The sequence below is a fragment of the Actinia tenebrosa genome, unplaced genomic scaffold (genome assembly GCF_029948245.1).
Source record: "Actinia tenebrosa isolate PJP-AT-01 unplaced genomic scaffold, QUT_ActTen_1.0 PGA_scaffold10__47_contigs__length_13832649, whole genome shotgun sequence".
NCBI lineage: Eukaryota > Metazoa > Cnidaria > Anthozoa > Actiniaria > Actiniidae > Actinia > Actinia tenebrosa.
The window spans coordinates 5095355-5104370 of NW_028292570.1; positions in this window are offsets into that span (position 1 = coordinate 5095355).

A 9016-nucleotide genomic window follows, 5' to 3' on the forward strand; every position below is an offset into this window, starting at 1 on the left:
AATATTTGGCATTAGTGAAGATTCGTCCCTGCATAATGAAATGATGTTATTGTTGGCTCGTGCAGGTAATATAGTCTGCGTTTTATTAATTTTTCATCGTTGCCTGCCTTTTACCGGTAAGCGTGGTATCTCTTGGCACATCTCTGTTGTGTACCGGCGACTTGATGACAAGCTACAGTGGCAGGGATTCGTTCATGTGATTCAATCGTGCAGCCAAGATAGCCCAGCTGTTGTTTCTATAATGCAGGATGTGCTTCGAACCTTGAAGCAAGAACACCCTGAAATCAGTAAGGCATACCTCCGTCAAGACAACGCTGGGTGTTATCATTCGGCCACAACGATCCTTTCATGTCCAGAAATATCACGATCTACTGGAGTAAAAATAGCCCGTCTTGATTTCAGTGATCCTCAGGGAGGTAAAGGAGCGGCAGATAGGTTGGCAGCAACATGCAAATCACACATCGCGTGTATATTAATGAGGGAAATGATGTTGTTACCGCCAAACAACTAGAGAGTGCCATCCTTTCCAATGGGGGAGTAAAGGGTGTTCGAGTCGTTTCACTGCAATCTATTGCTAACTCTCAAGAGACCACACAAAAGATCCCAAGCATAAGTAAGCTTAACAATTTTGAGTTTGTGTCTGGAGAGAAAATTAAAGTATGGCGTGCTTATGGCATAGGCACTGGGAAAGTCCTCAGAATTGAAAAGCCCTCGACTACAGGTAAATGGATTACTGAGTTAGATTTCTTGCCATTTTCTGCCACTTAATTTTTTACCCTTTTCTTTCGGAGGCCAATCATAAATGGCTTAGCTCGTCTGTCTCACCAGGAGAATTCAAATATTTTACTCCCCAAGCCACTCGCAAGACCCAATCGGAGACGCTAACCGAACCCGCTGAGCAGAATGTTGAGCCGAAAGATATGAGCACAGACCATACCTCCCAAGCACTCTTCTCTTGCCCACATGATGGTTGCATTCGTGTTTTTCAAAAGGTCGGGAATTTAGAAACGTTCTGACTTCCGAAAAATGTACTAGGGCCCTCGAGAAGCACTCCCTTATGGATCTCGCAAAGATGTGATACAAGTGCGAGCTAGAAGAGGGTGTTAGAGTAATACCAACTCTCCAAGCAGCTCCAGTTCAAGGGGGAAAAACAAGCGTCACCCCTGTTAGTCAAGCCTGGGCTCTCAGAGCAACGAAAAAGGCGTACCACTTTAACAAAAACCAAAAATCGTATCTTTCCGCAAAATTCCAAATTGGTCTGTCGACTGGGAGGAAAGCTAATGCTGAAGCTGTTGCTGTGGAGATGAGGCGTGCGCGTGGTCAAGATGCAGGGGCGGCGGAAGCGGGGGGGCCGGGGGGGCACTGGCTCCCCCACTAGATTTTTTTGGGGGGGCCTGGCCCCCCCAGAATATAATGCCTCACACACACACACACAAAAAAAAAAACGCATGAGATTTGGTTATGATTACCATTATTTATTATTTTGATATTACATAATTTTCTGTATCTAAAAAATATACGATATATCTAGCGACGACTTGCATAATTTTTGTGTCTCTCAGCACAATTGCAAGGTGGTTTAATGCGCGCAAAATGTTACTGATTGAAATATCACACATACACGTTTGTAATCAAGCTAAACAGGGAGGGGGGGGTCATTTCAAGGTACCGTGAAATATTGGAGTGCCCCCCCCCCAAAATTGTTCAGCTTCCGCCGCCCCTGAGATGGAGAGAGACTCTTCAAAGTTCCAGAGTTTTTGAGTACTCAGCAAATCGCCTCCTATTTTTCACGCCTTGTGGCCAAGATCCGAAAGCAAACACCATCAGAGCTTGACCTTCACGCTGTCGAGGAGGAAGAGCGTTTTGCAGCTGCCACAGATAAAGCAATAGAATCCATCCATCTGCAGCATCCTATTGTCTTCGATCATTAGAACGTTTGTGCCATGACTGAAGATAATACCTTTAAAAAATCTAAAAGTTGGAATGTTGCAGCTCATATGTGAAAATCTTGGCCTTCAAGTCCCTAAACCTCCGATTCGTCGCAAAGCCCCTTATTTGGAACTACTGAAAGACGTGTTTAATAATTGTACCTGTCAACAATGAGTTTCATCGTAGCTTACAGTCAAACACATCCATGTATTCTTGTAAGGCTCTTAAGCAACTTGGAGCCAAGTTTGTAGATGTTCTAGATCCAGCACTCTAATTGTCGTTGTTCAATATAAAAAGAAGAGAAGAGAAGAGAAGAGAAGAGAAAAAGAAAAAGAAAGAGAGAAAGAAAGAGACAAAGAAAGAAAAAACAACCGGAAAGACTGGAAAGAAAGAATGAAAGAAAAAATAATGAACGAATGAATAAATGACGTCAATTTCCACTTTTGTACAAAATAATTCAAAAATATTATACTTCGTTGCTGAGCGCGTGCTGCGTTTCAGCTAAATCATCTACGAAAATTTGTTTTCTCAGGCGGTTTCATAGACTTTGCTCGTCAAAATGTAATATGTAAATCAAATAACAGGCTTAGATTTCTTTTAAAACACTCCTAAAGCTAAAGAATACGAAAAGAGCCATATTCATCATGTAGTGTCCTCCAGCTCTCGAGTGGTATTTCAAGTTATTAGATAAAAGATAGTTGTTTTAAATAAAAAAGAGTCCTTGAATAATTGCTCAATCACAAAAAGGCTAGTATTGCAATTCTAATTGGAATAGTAAAAAATCATTAACGAAGTCTCAACATTTTAAGGAAAATAATGGATGGGCTTGACTAAAGTTTTCAAATAGATAACGATTAAATTTTTTGGGAAAATTAATTCAACTTGTAGTGACAAAGCATGCTCCGATTGTCACTCCACAGTCTTGCCATCCGTTAAAACAGGGAAAATGCTTAATGATATATGGAGTTAAAGAAACTTGCAATATCTGTTCAGACCAAGTAATCAAAGTTTGGTGGTTTGGTAACTGGTAAGTTACGATAATGATCTGGGTATGGTTTTTCGATCTTCTTGTCATAAGCAGGGTATGCAATTTCATTTAAGTTCCAAGTTCTCCCTGAGCTTCCTGTCATATTCAGGGTTTCTACTTTCGTATTGACCGAAACTGGTTATTATGGCCGTAAAAAAACGATACGCGAGATGACATGATAATTGAAACAGGAACTCAGTGCAATAAATTATATCTTTTGTCATAAACAGGGTCTACAAATTTGAGTTTTTTTGTCATAAACAGGGTACCCCTTTCAGAATCCCAGCGGAACACCCCTACCCAAATTCTGGCAAAGTACCCCCCCCCCCCCCCCGGGGGATTTGGTAGAATTCATGTGTTTATTTAGAGTGCCATTGACAGCTCGCTAGGACGTTAAATGTTTACATGCAAGTCTCAAGACAGTCATGGTAATAATTCATCAAAAACCGTTTCAATAGTTTAAAAACCGGCTAAATTCATAGAGCGTTTGGTATCTCAGAGTAGGAGATAAATCTTTTGCATTGGGGAAGAAATCTAGCTAAAGCCACCGACGACGGGGTGCATTTGTCCTGACCCCAGATTGTGTGACATGGTTTTAAGCTCAAGCTGCGCTCGATTATCGTGGATTAACACAGAGGACCACTTGATTGAAGAGTATTTACTCTCTAGTTATGCTTTTTATACTCTTGGCAAACCATCTTAATACAAAAATTTTAAAAAAGAGAAATATTGAGTCGATTTAGTGTTATATTGATAAACAACCCGTGTAATTGATTAGCCGTATAGCGTGTAATTTGAACGCTACAAGTTGAAATTCCTTCACGCGGTGGCATTTTAATAGTCGGAGCTAAAACTTGGCACAAGTATACTAGAATATGTGTACTTTCGTGCTGTGCAAGTGTTCTTTCGATTTATTAGGTACCAGCAGCGATATTGGAGGCTGAATTTCACCTATAATTTGACTGCCGCTCGATCATAAAAACACAACATGTTTTAGAAGGCCGATTTCTCGTATTTAAAAAGCAATTTATCACAAATTCTTGAATCATTCTTAAAGATATAGAGTTGATCTAACTACCTGGGAAATATGAATTCATTTGGATTCTTTTTGATCTATTGAGAGCTCTTTAAAGATGGCCATCGATTTTTGCATATTAATTAGGAAAATTACCCATTTTAATCGATTTTTCAAACTTTTGCAATTTTCTCAAAAATAAAAGCGCGCTGGGACATTTTGATATTATTTCCTAAAACAACTTACCCAAAGGGTTGTTTTGGTACAATAAAAAGAAATTCGATTTTTTGAAACTGATTTAAGATTCTCGACGCTTACAGACATACGCTCTTAACACTTGATAGGAACTTGAATGTGGTAGATTCATCAACAGGCATTCTTGTATGTTCCGTTGCACTAGGTTGCACCAGTTGCACTAGGGATATTGGAGGGGAGAGGGTAGAGTGGGAGGGATGGGGGGAGGGGGGTGGAATAGATGGTATTGGGGTGGGAATGTAAATAGGAAATAACTAACAATATTAACTATGGATTTTAAGGGTTTTTATTAGGGTTAGATAGGTGTCTCCAATGAGTTTCTTAATTGTAAGCTAGGAAGAAAGACACGTTAATAAAGTTATTATTATTATTATTATTATTATTATTATTATTATTATTATGTAATATCAATGTCGATGGATTTTGTATGGATATAATTATTTCTTAAAAAAAAGTTTATGTACACATGTAATATATTGTTTATATATTGCTTATAAGTTGTTTTGCATTTATCAAAAATCCATCTAAATCTTGCAGGGTGGTCTTACCAACCAATGCTCCATAAATTAGTTGCCATGAAGATGACTGTCCATGAGAAGAATGTTATTTGCCTGGCCAATTAAACACACAGACATTTAGCCATTGATGATAATGATGGCTACTATTTTGGGTTCTTGACAAGTCTTTGCAAAAAGAATGCCAGTGAAGACTGTGGGACAGCTGGATTTGTATTAATAAAATCCACATCAAAAGAATCATCAACTGTAATTCCTTGAAATGAATGATTAGACAGATGTATATCACTGCCTCAGATACATAAGAACATGCGTAATAAGTAAATTACGAGCCTTAGATGAAGCCTCAGATACAGAAAAGTGAATTGGGCGCCCACCAGTAACTTGATCATGTATGTTGTTGCCCTTTCCGATACAGGATGTGATTACCATTTGCCACAATATTGACATTGTTTGGTCAGGGATTGGTAAAACCATTCTGTTTGCTCTATAACACTTTGAAAGAATGATATTGATGAAAGTGCATGCTGTTAAGCCATTCCTTCCATTAAGTGTGGACTGTGATATCTGCTTTTCAAATAACCAGAACTTTCCATATTGAGTTGAAACAGATAATACATGGGCATGATGAGTTCCTTGGCCAGATAGAGAGCCAGAAGAGTTTGCACTTGAATTTGAGCTTCTTGAAGGTTGAGGGACAGAAAATGTATTTAAAATTGTTTCAACATGGTTCTTCCAATCTGTGGATTCATAATAGTCAGGGCCATGACTGTTTATATCTGGAACTTTATCTGGACTGTTTCATTTTCCTCATTATTACTTATATTATTGATACTGTTAGATGTACTTGTAGGCAAAAGAAGAGATGTGTTAAAAGAATTTGTCAGTTTATCCAATTTGTTCATGAGCGGCTGAGAGCAGTGAGGACAATGTTTCTTTAAAGTTTGCTCAGTCCCTATGATACATGTGCAAACACATTTTCTAGATATACCATTTATGACTATATTAGGTGTAGACATAGGCAAATAGCTGGAATAGGTTGGATTTCTAAAAGAGAGGAGACCATGTGGGTGGCAAGAGACAGTTTGAGGCTGGTGTCTGGTAATCTAATGGTATAGATATTGTGAAAATCATCAAGTAAGAGCATCATAAAGGAATGTTTCTGTAAACAGACAAATAGAAAAAAATTAGGACTGATAAAATTAATATAAGATTGATTTATCTAAAATAAAAACAAGAAAAAAAACACCTTAGTAGCATTTTGAATCTTGCTATGCAGGAGAGTGTGGTAGTCGTTCCGTAGTTGACTATTGTGGCGATCTACAGTTCTTGGAGCTATATTGTATCCCAGCACAGGCCCGATGTTCCATGGTTATTCAAAAAAATTCCCATGTCTTTTTGCAATAGTTCCCTTCACAGTTCCCTGCGCCATCTTGAAAGGTAGCCGTGCCTTTGCATCAAAGCGAGACGAACGGTGAGCTTGCAATGATAGAGACATGTGAATAATTGTTCAAGCTCACCGTTCATCTCGCTTAGATGCAAAGGCACGGCTACCTTTCAAGATGGCGCAGGGAACTGTGCAGGGGTCTATTGGGAAGTTTTTTTTATCTATTACAATAATAGTAAAATTGAAATTGAACACTTCATCGTAAAAGGAATATTTTAGACATGAAAAAAATGTAAAGTAATATTTACTACCTGAAGTAAGCAATGATATGGAGAAGAACAACAGTTCTCTGTTCTTGAAGGTACCATCTTTCTTTGCTGGTTTCAGGTTTTATTATAGAATTTAGGATCATGTCAAATAGTCCAGGAGAATGTTCATCGACAAAGTCTTTCATCAAAGTAGGGTTGTACAGTGCGTAATCTTCTTCATCATTGTGGTGGTACAATGCAAGTTGAAATGCTTCCACAAGATTCTCAAAAGAATTTTCTTTTTAAAGAAAATTGAACACCAGTAAAAACCATAGTTAATAAAAAACAGTAGTGAAATCAGATCATTTCTGATGGCCATGCTTGACATTTTTGAAGGAGAGTACCCTGCTATGATGCATCATTTATAACACATTGTAACAATTACCACCAGGGTACTCTGCTTCAAAAATGACAAGCATGACCATCAGACTGCCTCCTTCATATAACAGCATTGGAATAGTCTAAACAAAAAGAACACTTCACTACAAGGTCCTTACAAATATAGAATTTACTAATTTTTTGTTCCATCCACGTTTTTAAGTTTTATATTCCTGCTCCGAGCTTTCGGGTTACAAATCCATCGTCAGGGAAAACTGAATCAGTTAACTATTTTAAAACTACGACTTTCCTACACTTCGTACACCACATAGTTTCTGGTTTATTTTTTCCTTTAATGCTGGTCGCAAGCAAAAGAGCAGCGATTGTCTTCCTTTTCTATCTCATTTTTGTGCCTTCGACAGACTAGAACTTTCTGGAATTTGTCCAGCCCTTGCTAACTTCGAGTTTACCTTGAAAAGGCTTCCTGAAGAACAGTTATCTTTAAGGGACCGACTTTTTGGTGCTTTTTCACAACCGTAGCTACACACAAAGCTGACACTCGTAGCGATTATTACTAAAACCACGAAGGAGGAAACTTTCATTGCGTTTTTCTCAAAATGTAAAACGAATAAAAAAAGTGTAAACCGAGAATAGTTTGATGATATGACAGAGAGTATATACGGAAAATATTGACCTTAAATACAGGGGCGGCGGAAGCGGGGGGGCCGGGGGGGCACTGGCCCCCCCACTAGATTTTTTTGGGGGGGCCTGGCCCCCCCAGAATATAATGCCTAACACACACACAAAAAAAAAAAAAACGCATGAGATTTGGTTATGATTACCATTATTTATTATTTCGATATTACATAATTTTCTGTATCTAAAAAAATATACGATATATCTAGCGACGACTTGCATAATTTTTGTGTCTCTCAGCACAATTGCAAGTGGTTTAATGCGCGCAAAATGTTACTGATTGAAATATCACACATACACGTTTGTAATCAAGCTAAACAGGGAGGGGGGGGGTCATTTCAAGGTACCGTGAAATATTGGAGTGCCCCCCCAAAATTTTTCAGCTTCCGCCGCCCCTGAAATATCCAGGGAATTTCTTATAAATCGACTTTGAACTCATCCGTCCCACAATATACTAACCGCCACCCGGTTAGCTCAGTTGGTAAGAGCGTCGGTCTGTTGTGCGGGAGGTCGTGGCCCAAGCCTCGGCCGGACCAACACACTCAGGGTCTTAAAATAACTGAGGAGAAGGTGCTGCCTTTGTAATAATATCTGCAAATGGTTAGACCTTCAAGTCTTCTCGGACAAGGACTTTAAACCGTAGGCCCTGTCTCCTAACCCTTCCTAACCTACAGTAAAAATGGGGGACATAAAAGAACCACTGAGGACGTAAAAAGAAACCCTGGCAGTGACCACCCTCAGTGTCTACACTTCATACTAACCATCTCTCATGCTTGTAAATTGTATAAAGCAATCTGTCATTCACAACTCCATGTAAAGCGCTTGATTATATCCACATATTAAAGGGCGCTATATTAATCATAAATCATAATCATAATCATATACTAATGTTTACAAATAAAAATATGGCGCGCCTTAACATGGTGCTACGCATGCGCAGACATTTGACCGCGGTGTTCTGTCACTATGATCAGCGGATTGTAGTTACCAATTCTCCATCGAAAGTAAACACCACAGGAAGCCCGGCGGAATGTTTTTAAAAAGACCAGGCTGTGGTCGACACACAAAGCACACACAAGAAATGTTTACTCATTTGCTTCTAGACCGAGCTAAGTCGAAATGATAAGAACTAAACTGCTCTGTAATTCAATGAATATTAACGATCTTCTTTCATTCGGAGTCTCCCGAAAGAACAAATTTCAGCGTGCAGCTCGTACACCACAGAGTTCGCATGTACTTATGAAAATTGCTGTAATGCAATGTTCTCGCCCCATGTAAGGGAATCTGGACTTATGGTGGATTCCGGATTCCAAGCGCTCGATTTCGGATTCCGAGACTCTGGATTACGGATTCCAAGGGGCTGGATTCCGGATTCCAAAAATTTTGTATAGCGGATTCCGGATTCCATAACGTTAATTTTCAGATACTTTCTCTGAAAATTATATTTGATATACTTGCCAGTATAAGTAGAATCGTCTATCAATTAAATCAGCATCTGATGACAGATATTCTTGGTGGAGACATTACACAGGGGGGGGAGGGGCTACATCGGTTCAGTCTAGGTCG